At 40.5% G+C, this 14,381-nt stretch overlaps 4 pseudogenes across 4 annotated transcripts; 3 read left to right on the forward strand and 1 right to left on the reverse strand.

Moving 5' to 3' along the window:
* Positions 1-1,139: 1,139 nt before the first annotated feature.
* Positions 1,140-3,895, forward strand: AT1G39910 (annotated as a pseudogene; the record flags this gene model as incomplete). Its single annotated transcript has 1 exon — positions 1,140-3,895.
* Positions 3,896-4,800: 905 nt separating this feature from the next.
* AT1G39990 lies at positions 4,801-6,680 on the forward strand (annotated as a pseudogene; the record flags this gene model as incomplete). Its single annotated transcript has 2 exons — positions 4,801-5,330; positions 5,579-6,680.
* A 2,529-nt stretch (positions 6,681-9,209) lies between these two features.
* AT1G40070 lies at positions 9,210-11,415 on the reverse strand (annotated as a pseudogene; the record flags this gene model as incomplete). The annotated part of the gene is made up of 1 exon: positions 9,210-11,415.
* Positions 11,416-11,844: 429 nt separating this feature from the next.
* AT1G40069 lies at positions 11,845-12,019 on the forward strand (annotated as a pseudogene). The gene has a single exon.
* Positions 12,020-14,381: the final 2,362 nt, after the last annotated feature.

The raw sequence follows: 14,381 nt of genomic DNA on the forward strand, positions 1-14,381 counted from the left end.
TTTGTTTCATTTCTCGCTTATATAAACTGCCTCTTAGGGTTTTCCCTAGGGCATCCGTTATTATCTCGCTTTTACATTTTCGCAACTTTGATAGCTGCAGTGTTTCTCCTGCGACTTTGTATTTTCACCTTCAAGTATTTGATATTCAGTTTTCGTTTAAGTCTTTCGTCATTTCTGCTATCATGTTTTCAATCGTTGCTTTGCTATTGTCTTTGATTATGTGTGAGTAGTGAACTATATTTCTGAGGATGGGATAGAATAGTTGTGGTTTACTTGGTCGTTTGAGGTAATTGAGTTTAGAATACTAGAATCCCTTCTGGATTAGTTGCGCTTATTGCTTGTTTCACTGGCTAATGTGGAGTATGAGTCCAGACGTCCAATGCTCAAAAGGCGTTTAATGGGCGTTGGATCCTATTAATTCCAGAGATATCTGACTCTACCCCAAGGGATTGGCTGTAGAGAGGGTATTGACTTTAACATGTTGATTCGATAATGCCTGCTTAGTTAGAGATCGCTAAAGGGATTTAGGTCAGTGTCTAGCTTTGCTTGAGGATTTCTATCACGGGAGTGAATTAATCTGTCGTTGAACTTGTTGTGTAGGGATAGATAGCTTCTGTGAAGTTTTGTCAACCGCCTGAATAGATTAAGTAGACCACACTATTCGATTACCCCATCCTTAGGAATCGTTTATCCATTTGATTGCCTGTTATCATTTCTGCTTTGTCATTCACTTGCCTGCTATTGCCATTTCTGCTTTTAGTTTCATTTCATTTATGTTATTGCATACTAGGACTTTTAGAACCAACCAACTTTCTGCTTGGCTTGACTTAGAGTTTTCTGATCATATCTCATCTGTTTGCATCACACCGGATTGGATTGACATCCTAAAATACTACAACGACAAGATAGTGTTTTAGGGATTAATTGTGAAAAATCCTACTATCAATTTGGCGCTGTTGTCGGGGATTGTGTTTGTTTGCTATATTTGAGATCATTGGAAACGTTAAGATCAAGTTCGTTTTTGTTACACAAGTTACTAACATTTTGCCTTTTCTGTCTTTGTGTTTCAGGTACCTTGCAACCCGCTTTCCAGACGCATCTCTGATTCGTCTGTTAATAGCCCGACTGCTATCTGTTGCATACATACACGGTCACAAGGAAATCAGAACCTCCTATTCAACGATAACATCGACCGTATTGCTCGCCAACTAAGAGAACAGACAAAAACCGACACAATGGCTGACGTTGTAGATGAGCAAGAGCAACCTACCAACATTGGTGCTGGTGACTTCCCTCACAACCACAACCAGCGTCATGGAATTGTTCCACCTCCAGTACAGAACAACAACTTTGAGATCAAAAGCGGTCTCATTGCAATGGTTCAGGGGAACAAGTTTCATGGCCTGCCAATGGAGGATCCGCTAGATCATCTTGACGAGTTCGAAAGGCTCTATGGCCTTACTAAAATCAATGGAGTTAGTGAAGATGGTTTCAAGCTTCGCTTGTTTCCGTTTTCACTTGGAGATAAAGCCCATCCGTGGGAAAAGACGCTACCCCAGGGATCAATCACGACCTGGGATGACTGCAAAAAGGCCTTCTTGGCAAAATTGTTCTCCAACTCCAGGACTGCAAGACTCCGGAACGAGATATCCGGATTCACTCAGAAGCAAAATGAAAGCTTCTGTGAAGCTTGGGAGCGCTTTAAGGGTTATCAAACCAAATGCCCTCATCACGGATTTAAGGAAGCTTCTCTTCTCAGCACACTTTACAGAGGCGTCCTGCCTAAGATATGTATGCTCCTTGACACCGCCTCCAACGGGAATTTCCTTAACAAGGATGTCGAAGACGGATGGGAGCTAGTTGAAAACTTGGCTCAGTCGGATGGCAATTACAACGAGGATTATGACAAAAGCATTCGCACCAGTACTGAATCTGATGACAAGCACCGCCGAGAGATTAAAGCTCTCCATGACAAAATCGACAAACTCCTCCAAGTGCAGCAGAAGCATGTTCACTTTGCCTATGAAGACGAAGTATTCCAAATCCAAGAGGGAGAGAATGATCAGGGCGCTGAAATCAGTTATGTTCAAAACCAAGGCGGCTACAACAAAGGGTACAAGAATTACAGGCCCAACCCAAATCTGTCATACAGAAGCACAAATGTCGCCAATCCTCAGGACCAAGTTTACCCTCAACAGCAGCAGCAGAACCAACCCAAACCGTTTGTTACTTATAACCAAAGCCAAGGGTTCGTTCCTAAGCAGCAGTTCTAAGGAGGGTATCAACAGCAACAACCACCACCTGGTTTCACACCACAACAACATCAGGCCTCTGCACCCCAAGAATCAGACATAAAGAATATGCTCCAACAGATCATGCAAGGCCAAGCCGCAAGGGTAATGGAATCCGCTAAGAAGCTGGTTGACTTAAACAACAAATTTGACAGACAGTTCAATGAACTAAGTAGCAGGTTGGAATCATTGAACACAAGGGTACGATATCTGGACGGCATCACAACTTCACTACCTGTTACAAACAACCCAGGCCAACTTCCAGGAAAAGCAATCCAGAACCCTAAGGAGTATGCCACTGCACACGCAATCACTATCAGACATGAGCGAGAGCTGCCAACTCAACATGTCTCTACATCAAACACTGAGGACAGTGTAATTCAAGAAGGGAAGGCTTCCACTCAGATTGAAGTCTCTGTTGCTGAGATCGATTATTCAGCTCAACCTTTCTATCAGGCTCAGTCTGATTTGGAGGAGAAGGCTGCTATAATCGAGAGGATGGTAAAACGATTCAAGCCAGCTCCATCACCCTCACTTGCTCTTCCATGGACGTTCAGGAAAGCTTGGAAAGCAGATATGAATCTCTGGTAGAAAAACAACTTGATGAGATGGAAGCTGTGATGCCCTTAGTAGAAGTCCTCAAGTTGATTTCAGACCCTCACAAAGATGTGAGAAACCTGATACTGGAAATGCTCAATATATATCAGGATTCAGATGACGAAGACGATGTCATTATGCATCAAGCCGGTAGTGAGAGGATTATTCAAGAGAAGCTGGAAGATCCTGGATCTTTCACTCTACCATATTTGATTAGGCAATTAACTTTCAGCAATTGTCTATGTGATCTAGGAGCCTCAGTCAGTTTAATGCTACTCTCTATGGCAAGGAAGCTAGGATTTGTTCAGTACAAGCCCTATGACATCACCTTGATCCTTGCTGATAGAATTTCGAGGAGACCTTTCAGCATTCTAAAGAAAGTGCCAGTAATGGTAGATGGAGTTGAGGTACCTCTGATCTTAGGAAGACCTTTCTTAGCCTCAGTGGGAGCAGTAATAGATGTCAGATATGGTAAGATTGATCTCAACCTTGGGAGGCATGTCAAGTTACAGTTTGACATCAACAAATTTCCGACAAGGTCACCAACAGAAGGAAAAACCTTAGAGATCCAGAGAGCTGTTCCAAGTGAAGGACTTGAGATCAAAAGAGGGAAGGAGCAAATTTTGGTTCAAACTCCGACATCAAACTCGACTACTCGATCGAGTATACCCTCCTCACTTGATTGGCTGGAACTCAAAAGGAAGACTGATCTCCAGAATAGAACCATTTAGAAGCTCAGCTACACTGTTGAAAACCTTGGAGACAAACTAAGTCGAATGCAAAAGGAGGTTCAACCCCAGCTCAACCATGACACAATTTCAAGAAAGGAGATCACTTGGGATTGGTCAGAAGAGGAAGACTATCCTCCAGAGGAGGAAGCAGCCTACTATGAGGAAAGAAGAATTGAATACTCAGCTGTGCAACTGTCAAGGGAGGATGCTGAGTATGATGATGATATCAGTGAAGAGGAGGACTTCTCAAGTTCCCTCTGTCACATTTTCTCCACTTGATTAGTGTGAGGAGTCAAGGTAGAGACTCTAAACAAGCTCACTTGGGAGGAAGTCCCATGACTATCCCTGTATATACTTTTTATTTATTTGTTACTTTTGATTCGTTTTGGTTGTGTCTTTGTTTCTCAGGAAATGAATAACAGCTGGAGTGATCAACAAGGATGTGATCGAGTGTTAAAATGAAAATTTTACAAAAAAATTTCAAATACTCGATCACAACGTAGGAGTGAAAGCTCAGGAGTGCGATCTAGCAGTTTCGGGATAACAATTTTCTACTAGATCGCAAGGAGGAGTGAAGGTGTCCATAGAACGTCAATGACAAACCTCAGTCCCATTAAGCCTACTGGATTTCAATCTCCACCGAAACTCCAAAAAGCCCATGACACGAAATTAAAGGATCAACAGCCCATACTCGATCACAAGGCGCGTGACTTGATGGAACCCCATCATGCTGACATAAAGCACCATACTTTGTCACCTTATCACTTTGCCGACATCATAACGGGCATTGCATCCCATCCGTCCGTTTAAAAGCAACACACCTCATCCACTCATTCAAATCACAAAGGGAGATAAGTGTCACTACTCTTCACTTTTCTTCATCACTTGTGATTTCAAAAGCATCTCTCTTGTTTATCTCTCTACTTCACTACCAAAAACGCTCTCAACTCTTTCGTTGTTGCTAGCTGTTATTAACTAAAACAGAACCTCAGAAACTACTCTATTGCAACCCTGTCTCTCATTTGCTTGCTTCACTCGATCGCGACCTGAGTTCTCAGTATCAAATTCTACTCGATCGCAACTCTATATCAACAGGAAGTCATTTCTTTCATTGTCTTTGTTTGTTTCTCACTAACCTACTAAGCTTTAGTTGTAAGTTTCAAATCGATTTCAGCCTCAAGATGAGTTCACACAGCTACGAATCATCTATGGATGCCGACTACAATGTTGATGATGCTGAATCTTGGTCAACTAGGCCAGAGAGAGAAGCAGAGGAGTATAGGCGATTTGTGGAGGAAACAAAGCGAGCAGTCGCCAATGACAGGAGAAGAGAAGAGATTTCCAGAGGAAAACGAGCAATGACAGAGAACCATGAGTTGGTCGATGAAGAGATAGAGGATGATGCAGAGTACATTCCGGAGCAGACCCGTAAGACCACCAAGTCCCTAATGAAAGAAGACAAGCTGACCCTAGGAGACTACTACAAGGCTCTCAAAAGAAATTCGTTTTGGGGAACAAGATATCCTCACCCTGAGACAATGGCGGAGTTAGGCATCTTGGAAGACGTTCAGCTCTTGTTCGAGAAATGCCACATGACAACACTCATGTCTCATCCCTATCCTACCTATGAGGATGAGACACTTCAATTCCTTTCATCACTTCAAGTGGAATTGTTTGAGGGGTTGTCAGCTGCTGAGTTAAGAGAAGAAGGGCTTGGTTACTCAAGCTTCACCATCGATGACCGCGACTATATCATGGCAATCAAGACGCTAGAATCCATGTTCGGGTTTCCCAGTGGCACGGGAACGAAACTGAGGTTTTCCCAAGAAGAGTTAAAATCTTTGTGGAACACGATTGGAGATACCACCAGCTTCAACTCCGCTAGATCCAAGAGCAACTCCATCCGCAATCCCGCCATTCGCTATTTCAGAGAGCCATGGCCAATGTCCCTTACGCTAGGGAAATATCCGCCACTGTGACGAACCAAGACATGGAGACGTTAGACCTGGCGCTGCTAAGTTTCCTCCGTTACACCAAGGACGGGAAAACGATGAAGGGAGATACCAATGACACACCTCCGTCAATGTATCTTCTCAATCACTTATGCAGCTACAGAGGGTGGACGATGGCCAATGGCAAGAAGAACGCGAAAGCAGCCCTTTGCATTGGAGGAGTGGTCACACCAATCCTCCTATCGTGCAACGTCCCGCTGCGACCGGATCCAATCCAACCACGATGGATTGATATCGCCCATCTCAAGCTTGCCCATGTGATCGAGCATAAGGTCTATGACGAGAGGTACGCTTTCAAGTTTGATCATCCGTCAACAGGCGAAGCAACTATTCTTCTCCCATTCAGTGAAATGACAACCATCACGGGGAGAGACAATATCGACTTCTCGCCACCACAAGAAATCATCCATGCTGTGGTTGGAAGATCCGCGTCCCGGAATGCTGAAGAAGTAGAAGGTCAGAGTGACAATGAGGAGACCAACTGGGAGAACTATGACAAGAGCCGCTACCACTTTGAAGAACACAAGCCCCCTTCACGAGAAAGCAAGAGTCTCGATGAAGCACACCAGAAGCTCAGTCTAACCCAAAGGTGGTGCAAGTTTCAAGACAAGATCATCCATAAGTGTGTCAAGGCCATTGACAACATGCACAAGGCAATCAGTTTCACCACATCCACCAGTGCGATCACCAGAGACAACTCGCCAGAAGACATGCCATCCAGGCGTCATGACATTGCCCCGCCAAGGCAATCTACTTATCAACAGAGAGAACGCGCTGCCCCGCAAGAACCCGCACGACACTCGTCTCACGAGGTCAGGGAGCACAAGAGGCGGAAGAGCGCTAGGATGGTCCGATCATCAAGCAAGGGTCGGATAATGTCGGGTCGGAGAACACGTGAGCGTCGTGCTGAACAACCTGTTGGGATTGCGATCGAGCACAATGACGAGGAGATGGCGGAGCCACATGAATGTTTGGGAAGTATAAAATTGTTAAGATATGCTCTAAAAAAAATAGGTGGCAACAAAAACAGAAAAAGAAAAAAAAAATGATAAGAGCCATAAGAGTTTAAGAAAAACCCAATTCACTAGACTAGACTCATAGAGTTTAAGAAAAGCTTCTCCTTAAGAACAAGAGCCAAAGAAAATAAAAGAAAACATTGATCCAAGAAAAAAATCGAAATATGCCTTTAGTGCAAAAGGGTAGACTTAGGATCATCATTGTGTTTAGAGATAAGACCATCTACTTGTTATTCACGGTTTATGTCATTGGGTAGATGGGGTGCTATTCTTGTATGCATAGGTTGGCACTTACCTTTAACATTCTTCTAAAGCTCAGTCCTTTTTCATTGAGAGTCCGCTGCTATTAAAATCTGAACCACTAAAAAGGGACCATCTTTGTCTCATAACCTGTCATTAGCCAAATGAGTTCACTAGGGATTGGTTGATCTTGACGCATTGTGCATTTGATTGTAGGTTTGGATCATAACAGAGCATGGCTAAAGTTTTTAAGTAGAAGTCGATCACCTCGCATCTTAGAAATGTAAGCTGGTACAGTGATCTTAATTGTCATATCTCATGCTTTGGTTCTGAATTCCCAACTTCAAACCTCTCCTTCCGCTTATGTCTTCTTGTTTGCTTGAGGGCAAGCAAAGACTAAGTTTGGGGGAGTTGATATGTCTATAATTTGCATGATTTAGGCATTCATTCTTCACCACTTTGTCAATGTTTCATCCATAAATCATCTCATTAAGAGTCGTTTTAGTGTGTCTTACATACTTAGGACGATTTTGCATTAGGATTGCATGTGCATGGCATATTTGGTTGTTTTCAGGTACTTTGTATGTTTTTGGAGTTCAAACAGAGGAAAAACAGAACATGAAGTCGGAATGCCCAATGACGCCTTCGGCAAAAGTACTCTATTGCAGCCTCGGAGCCCTGCCAGGGCAAATCACTCTATCGCAACCCCGAAGAAGCAAGCAACTCAGTTTCACTCAATCGCGAAGCCGGAGGAAGCACCTCATCAGAACCACTCGATCACCACTCGATCACCAAAAGGCCTATCGGCTCGTTCTGCACTCATGACATCCACTCGATCGCATTCGATCACAGGTTCGCTAGACCATTCAATCCCGACTTCACTGCATCTCACTCGATCGCAAGACGGAGCCCTTGAAGCCCAGTTTGATCAATGACATACTCGATCACTGGAAAGCTCATTTCAGCCCGTCAGATGCCAATGACACATTCGGTCGCGGGGTCATGACGTGAAGATTCGCTTTATATTTAGTTTCCTTATTTCTTTCATTTCTCGCTTATATAAACTGCCTCTTAGGGTTTTCTCTAGGGCATCCGTTATTATCTCGCTTTTACATTTTCGCAACTTTGATAGCCGCAGTGTTTCTCCTGCGACTTTGTATTTTCACCTTCAAGTATTTGATATTCAGTTTTCGTTTAAGTCTTTCGTCATTTCTGCTATCATGTTTTCAATCGTTGCTTTGCTATTGTCTTTGATTATGTTTGAGTAGTGAACTATATTTCTGAGGATGGGATAGAATAGTTGTGGTTTACTTGGTTGTTTTAGGTGGTTGAGTTTAGAATACTAGAATCCCTTTTGGATTAGTTGCGCTTATTGCTTGTTTCACTAGCTAATGTGGAGTATGAGTCCAGACGTCCAGCGCTCAGAAGGCGTTTAATGGGCGTTGGATCCTATTAATTCCAGAGATATCTGACTCTACCCCAAGGGATTGGCTGTAGAGAGGGTATTGACTTTAACATGTTGATTCGATAATGCCTGCTTAGTTAGAGATCGCTAAAGGGATTTACGTCAGTGTCTAGCTTTGCTTGAGGATTTCTATCACGGGAGTGAATTAATCTGTTGTTGAACTTGTTGTCTAGGGATAGCTTCTGTGAAGTTTTGTCAACCGCCTGAATAGATTAAGTAGACCACACTATTCGATTACCCCATCCTTAGGAATCGTTTATCCATTTGATTGCATGTTATCATTTCTGCTTTGTCATTCACTTGCCTACTATTGCCATTTATGCTTTTAGTTTCATTTCATTTCTGTTATTGCATACTAGGACTGTTAGAACCAACCAACTTTCTGCTTGGCTTGACTTAGAGTTTTTTGATCATATCTCATCTGTTTGCATCACACCGGATTGGATTGACATCCTAAAATACTACAACGACAAGATAGTGTTTTAGGGATTAATTGAGAAAAATCATACTATCAGAGATGAAGAGATGAGGTTGTTGAGTTCGGGAATTTCAATGGGGGGACCAAAGTGATTATGGGGGGGACAAGAAGACAAAGGGACAAAAGCGTTTCAATGGAGGCGGTTCACGAGGCGTCGGTGTCTACGAAGAGGGTCTCTTTGGTTTCTTCACTCGATCGGACGGTGAGAAGTGCTCCATCTTTATTTATTCAATCAAACGGACCAAAACGAATCGCAAGAAATCACTCGATCAAACGATGGTGATGCTCCTCTCATTTGGTCATCCAAATCAATGGCTCAAAATACTCCTCCTCATTTTACTCGATCAACAGTTGAGATCTTTCTTGACTTGGTTTGAAATTACTCGACCGTTGACTCCCTTAGGGTCACTAAAACAAACCTGAAACACTTAAACAAAAACATCAAAAATAACAAGAAAAATAGAAAGTTATTTACATGGATAGACATGGGACTTCCTCCCAAGTGAGCTTGTTTTAAGTCACTAAGCTTGACTCTTACAGTGCTTAGTCCAAAAAAAGGTTGAAGAGAGGAACAGAAAAGTCCTCATCTTTAATGGTTGAATTTTCAATGTTTGAATCATACTCTGCATCCTCTCTTGAGACATGGTAGGAGGAGTACTCATTTGATTTTTCTTCAAAGTAAGCTTCTTTCTGATCAACAGAGTAGTCTTCTTCTTCTGAACCTGGCTCCTTTGACCAATCCTCAAATTCAAAATTGGGGTAGCCTTTAATCATTTCTTAAAGTTCCAAGATTGCATGGTTCAGTCCTTCCATTTTGTAAGTTAGCTCCCCAATGGTATCCTCTTGAGCTTTGTATTCTATCCTGAGTTCTAGAAGTTATTCAGTAACATAATCAAGTGTCAAGTGTTCTTCTTCAGCAGAGGGGTAGGTGGGCTGTTTAGGCACTCCCGGAGAATAAGTTAGAATAGGAGTTTCCTCCTCACTCAACAACTTGCTCTCTAGGCTTCTTTCCTCTAAGTGAACTCCTTTCAGATCTTCTGGTGCAAACCATGCTGTTGTGAAATTTTCATCTTCCTTGACAGCTAGTGCAGTTTCCATCTTCTCTTCGTCAATACCATCTGAAATCTTTTTAACTCTTTTTTCAAACAGCCAAAGTTGATCCTTCAGCTTCATCACCCTTGAAAATAATCCCTCTATGACTCTGCTTTACCATTCAAAATTTTTTTCTCATCTCATACCAGTCATCTTCTGTAGGATCTTCAATCTAAAATAGTGTTTCTGTTGCTCTCTTCTTGTGGTCAAAAGTTCTCTTCAGCTTGCTAAGTTGAGAAGTATAATTGACTTTTGGTGAGGTTTCAGCTTTTGTTTCTTCATCAACATACATATCTTGAATTCCAAAACTCTGACCTCCTGTTGTTGATTTCTTTGAAGCTTCTCTGATGTCAAACTTCATCTTGATGCCTTTTTCAAGGTTCAGATTAATTTTTCCATTCCTGACATCTATGACTGCTCCAGCTGAAGCTAAGAATGGTCTGCCTAGGATCAGGGGATCCTTGCCTTCTTCATCCACGTCTAATACCACAAAGTCTGTAGGTATCTCAACATTTCCAATCTTGACAGGCAGATTTTCTATTAGACCATGAGGGTGTGCAACAGAACCATCAGCTAAGTTGCAGAATTTGAATTCCATGATCCCTAGCCTTTTAGCTGTAGAGAGAGGCATAAGGCTAACAGATGCTCCCAAATCACAAAGGCACATATTGAATGTCAATGATCCTAGAGAGCATGGCAGAGTGAATGAACCGGATCATCAAGTTTTTCTTGGATGACTTTCTTCTTGTATGTTTCTTGAGTGGAGGCACTGCTAATCATCTCTTGATTCTGATCTTTCTTGAGTTTTTCAATTTTGAACTTTTTTCCAGAATGTTGAGTGTTCAGCAAAGGTGTGTGCTCTATGGTCCAGATGAATTGCTGGGTGGCAGGTGCAGCAATTTGAGTTGAATCCCCTCCTTCTTGAATCATACTGTCCTCAGTATTGAGAGTCTGATGATTTGGTGGAGACTCATCTTCTTGGTGGATGGTGATAGCATTAGCAGTAGCATAGTCTTTAGGATTCTGGACTGCTTTCCCTGGAAGTTGCTAAGGATGCTTCGGAGCAGAGGTTGATGCAAATTGACTCTCCACATACTTGATTTTTGAATTCAGAGCTTCAAACTTGACATTCAGATCGTTGTAAGAACAATCGATCTTGTTGTGTAGTTCAACTATCTTCTTTTCAAAAGCCATGGCTCTAGTTGCTTGTCCTTGGATGATCTGTTGAATGAGTTGCTTAATTTCAGGATCTTGAGCTGTTGGGGCTTGTTGTGGTTGTTGAGTGAACCTGGTAGTGGATTCTGCTGTTGGTAGCTTCCATTGAACTGTTGTTTAGGGACATAACCTTGGTTGTACTGAACAAAAGGTTTGGACTGATTCTGTTGTGGTGGATAACTTGATCTTGGGGGTTAGTACATTGGTGCTCTGTAGGAGAGGTAGGGTTGGGTTGTAATGTTGTACCCCTTGTGAACCCTCTTGCTTCCGGATGTAGCATGCGCTNNNNTTATTGTACACATTATGTATATAAAGTGGAGTTCATTTCCCTTGTCCCCATGTTTAGATAAAAATAAAGGGTGTTTTCGGCCCAACAATTTCCAATATTCCGGTACCAAGTGTGGTTACCAGATTACCAATGGATAGTAAATTGGTTCCGAATGGGGAATAGGGAAATGTATCGGACATTTCCTTAATTAAACCACGGGTCATGGATTATTCTCATCAACCAAAAGAAAAAACCTAAATCTTCCAGAATTATTATAATTCTCAACTCCGTCATACCAATAGAAATTACCCTAAACCCTGGGTTTAAGTATTCATTTCTGATGAAGTTTTAAAGGAAGGTTGTTCTGATGAGTTAACTACGGTTTCCTCTTTATGCCATGAAAGGCTCGCCCTACCGGCCATTTTTGCTAAGGTGTTTACAGTCTGGTACCACCACAGCCCAATACATCGAAGGCTTACGACTAGCTGCTCTAGTTGGCCCCTATGTTCAAGCTTGAATAAGCTGCAGTTCATTACTTACACTCTTATTTTGTTTTTGGTATTTTTTATGTTCTTTGCTGTAATCCAGAGGATGGTAGAATAATACTAAAAAAGTATTTGGAGATGTTTAATAATTTCCAGGAAGCTGTTAATTGCGCCGAGCAGGTCATGACTCAGATACAAGACATGGCTCCAACAGGACAGCAACTATACCGGGGGTATAGGATTTTAAACTCTATCCCAGATTGTCATTTACTACATTTTGGGAGTTTGGATGTTTGCCCCGAGTGCTTTGTCCTCACTTATTTTTTTAAGATCCGTGCTTTGTGTTAGATCAATTTTCAGTTTGTTGGAAATTTGCTCTGTGTTAAGCTGTTAATCAATAACGAACTAAAATGTTAGAACATCATTTTCTACAGTTTGTATTATGTATGATTTTGTGGATTTGTATCTTTGGACTAGTTCAATATTCATGGATTTGTCACTAATGGATTTGTATACTTGAAATCATAATTTTACTTTTTATGAATGGATTTGTCACAAGTGGATAGGTTTCCATAGATTTCGAATAAGGGAATTTAAGGAAATAGTATCCGGTAATTGTTCTCTTTATTAAAACTCTGCGTCTAAGTATTTATCTCCATCATACCAATCGAATCAACCATAAATACTATCAAAATAATTATTTAGGTATTCGGTAATTGTTCTCTATATTAAAACATTACATCATTTTCTACGGTTTGTGTTATGTATGTTTATGTGGATTTGTATTCATGGACTACTTCAATATTCATGGATTTGTCACTAGTGGATTTGTATAAATAAAACCATAATTATACTTTTTATTTAATTTATATAATATTTTAATCAACTAAACCATAAAATGGTCCGCTTATATAATATTTTAATATTAAAATTATACTTTGAAGGTGATTATACTTTTTATTTAATTTATATAATATTTTAATCATTTACACTTTTACACTTCTATAGAAACTTGAACATGGTAGATCGACTTGGAGGTATCCCGATGTTCTGCCCTTGTGACGAGGAAGTAGTGATGAAAACATCAGCTACTCCAAGGAACCCTGGTCGTTTGTTTTATGCATGTCCACTGGGATCTTCCGTAAGTAAATCTACTAATTATCTGATAATTCATACTACTTGCTATCCGAATTAACTATCGATAATACAGGAAAATCGGAACCATTTGTTCAAATGGACGGATACATGTATCGTTGAAGAGATCTATGAGTTGATAGAAAAGTGGATAACATCGAGGCTTATACACTAAAAAGTGAAAAAGGGCTAAATTTTGTGATTCCGTGATTACATCTTTGTCACAGGAGTCGCGGGATCTAGATTCCGTTCTTCGGGAAGACATTGAAGACCTGAGATCGCAGCTTAGATCTATGAAAAATATCCTCGTTTTATTTTTGCTTTTTATTTTATTTGTTTATGTTTTTAATCGTTTTATTTCCGAAATTATTGTAATTTCTGTTAGTATATTTATCAAAGTATAATTCGGCTATTCATCATTGCTTAACCATTTCGATTCTATTATCTACCTACGTTTTGATTAATAAGTTGTACTGAATTTTCAATTGGTCAGAATTAGTCCAACTAATTTTCTTGAGTGTTATTAAAGGTTCAAGTGGATATGTATTCATGGACACATAAAATTTATATCAAATATATCATGCTGAACAAAATGTTTTATTAATGCTGATTTAATAATGTAGATAGTTTTCCAAGGATTCCGAATGAGGGAAATTAGAGAATCCCTATACCCTAATTTCTATAATCCTAAACACTATAACCTTAGCCCTTTTTGTAGTAGGTATCATAATCTATTCGTTCTTTTTAGACCTAATACGTCAGGTTTTCACTTCCTACTAACACCCTTTATATTGATTTATCTGTTGAATATTATTCGTGAAGCTATACATCAAGGGATCCATCGTCAACACATATGTCCTTCCGATGCTAGTTTCTAGACATATTCACTATTATGTTTTTTCCTCATTTTGATTATAGATTTATATGGATAACAAACTAAACAATTTTCTTTATATCAAAGGATACAAAATTGCCATTTAATGAATAAGACTCCATGGATTGGAGATATATATTTTCTTACAAGGATAACAAACGAAACAATTTCCAATAACGAAAATGAAAACATATGACTAAATAAAAAATTGGACCTTATATGTCATTGTAAATTAAAGATCACAATCTTTACTGGTTTATATTCCCCTAAAACTTAATATAATATAACAAAAACAAAAAACACTTAGATGTTACTAACCAACAAAAACACAAACCCATAGATCTTCTTATTCATGAGGTCCACCTTAAGTGAGACACTTTTTGCACCTATGCCCAACTTTCTTGCACCTATGGCACGTACGCCTCACCATTCTTCCTGGCTGGAAAGGAGGATGCATAATGCACCTTTTCTCGTTATTCATGT

Source organism: Arabidopsis thaliana, assembly GCF_000001735.4.
Source record: "Arabidopsis thaliana chromosome 1 sequence".
Taxonomy (NCBI): Eukaryota; Viridiplantae; Streptophyta; class Magnoliopsida; order Brassicales; family Brassicaceae; genus Arabidopsis; species Arabidopsis thaliana.